This window comes from Pundamilia nyererei, unplaced genomic scaffold, assembly GCF_000239375.1.
Source record: "Pundamilia nyererei isolate P.nyererei 1_Seehausen unplaced genomic scaffold, PunNye1.0 scaffold02771, whole genome shotgun sequence".
Taxonomy (NCBI): domain Eukaryota; kingdom Metazoa; phylum Chordata; class Actinopteri; order Cichliformes; family Cichlidae; genus Pundamilia; species Pundamilia nyererei.
Window position 1 is genome coordinate 2,684 of NW_005190172.1, and position 2,058 is coordinate 4,741.

Here is a 2,058-nt window from a genome sequence, read left to right on the forward strand (position 1 = left end):
GGGTGTAGGTGGATCTTGCAAGGTCTTGAGAGACTCATCTCATGGGCAAGGATGAGTTTTAAACCTTCCAAGTCAAGCTCCATGGTACTGAAGAAGGGCAAGGTGACGGACAAGTTCCGGTTCTCAATTTCAGGAACCATTATTCCATCCATAACGGAACAACCAGTTAAGAGCTTGGGGAAACTCTTTGACTCCAGCCTGAAAGACTCTACTGCCATTCAGAAGGCAAATGAGGAGCTGGGAGCGTGGCTCATTAAGGTAGATAAGTCCGGCCTGCCTGGAAGATTTAAAGCCTGGATCTACCAGCATTCCATCCTGCCCCGAATCCTGTGGCCCTTGCTTGTCTATACAGTTCCAATAACTACTGTGGAATCTCTTGAAAGGAAGATCAGTGGCTTTCTTCGTAAGTGGCTGGGACTTCCCCGCAGTCTCAAAAGCACTGCCTTGTATGGGGCAAGCAACAGCGTGCAGTTACCCTTCAGTGGTCTCACAGAAGAGTTCAAGGTGGCTCGCACACGAGAAGCCCTACAGTACAGAGATTCTAAAGACTGCAAGGTGGCATCAGCAGGTATTGAGGTAAGGACAGGAAGAGAGTGGAAGGCTGAGAAGGCAGTTGAGGTGGCGGAGTCACGCCTAAGGCAGAAAACACTGGTGGGGGTCTTAGCAACAGGGGTAGCAGGCTTGGGGTACTTCCCAAAGGCCCAGGTCAGCAGGGCACAGGGAAAGGAGAAACACCAGCTACTCCAGGAAGAGGTCCGAGCAGGTGTGGAGGAGGAGCGAGTAGGTAGAGCTGTAGGCCTTAAGCGGCAGGGAGCATGGACAAGGTGGGAGAGCACATTGCAGCGCAAGGTCACCTGGGCAAAGATCATGCAGGCAGACTTCCACCAGATCCGATTCCTAGTGCAGGCAGTATACGACACTCTGCCAAGCCCAGCAAACCTCCATCTGTGGGGAAAGATTTATTAAAGCTGGAGAGAAACCCCAGGTGCACCCACATTTGACAACTGGCCTCCTCAACACAGCCTCTGATTGGCAGCTACAGGCTGACCTGGGTAAACAACTAAAGTTCCCTCAGAACATTGCAAAAACATCACTCCGGCCAGACATGATAATTATTTCTGTGGCCTCAAAACAGCTGATCATGCTGGAACTCACAGTGCCCTGGGAAGAGCGGATTAAGGAGGCCAATGAAAGGAAACGAGGAAAGTACCAAGAACTAGTGCAGGAGTGCAGGGGAAGGGGCTGGAAGACTTTCTATGAGCCCATAGAAGTGGGTTGTAGGGGGTTTGCAAGACTATCACTCTGCAAAGTCTTAGGCCGGCTGGGCATGGCTGGGGCAGCCAAGAAGAGGGCCATCCAGGCTGTGAGTGAAGCGGCAGAGAAAGCCACAAGGTGGCTGTGGATCAAGAGGGCTGATCCGTGGGTAGCTACTGGTACGCAAGTCGGGGCCTGATCAACCCCGGCTGGGTCGCCTGGGCGAGGGTGTATGATGTTGTGAGACCCGAAACACCTGATGACCCCAGGATACATCACTGAAGATGCATACCAGTGCATCCAGGAGATGTGTCTTTATAGTTTACTGTGCCACATGCATATCTTTGGAAATAATGAATTAGGTGGCAAAATTTGAGAATTAAAATCAGTTAATTAACTAAAAAGATAGAAAACAAGTAGAAAACCAAATTGAAAGGAAATATGTGTCGGTGTGTCTCCTCCTGTGATAAAGCTCCACATGTACCACTGAAAACAATTAAATTAGTTTGAATCTGAAATCATGGCTCAAACTACTTGTTCTGAGACCATTTCTTCATTTTTCCACACCAAACTGTTTAATAAGACAAACTTTACACAGAGTTCATGAATGTACTGATGATGCCATAGCCCTGACACTACATACTGCCCTGTCACACCTGGAGAAGAGAGACACGTATGTGAGAATGCTGTTTGTAGATTACAGCTCAGCATTCAATACCGTCGTTCCCTCGAAGCTGGACAGGAAACTGCAGGATCTAGGACTGAGCAGCTCCCTCTGCAGCTGGATCCTTAGCTTCCTGTCTG

General features: G+C 49.4%; 1 pseudogene; it reads left to right on the top strand.

The window, feature by feature from the left end:
- Window positions 1-6: 6 nt before the first annotated feature.
- Window positions 7-1,490, top strand: LOC102204973 (uncharacterized; annotated as a pseudogene).
- Window positions 1,491-2,058: the final 568 nt, after the last annotated feature.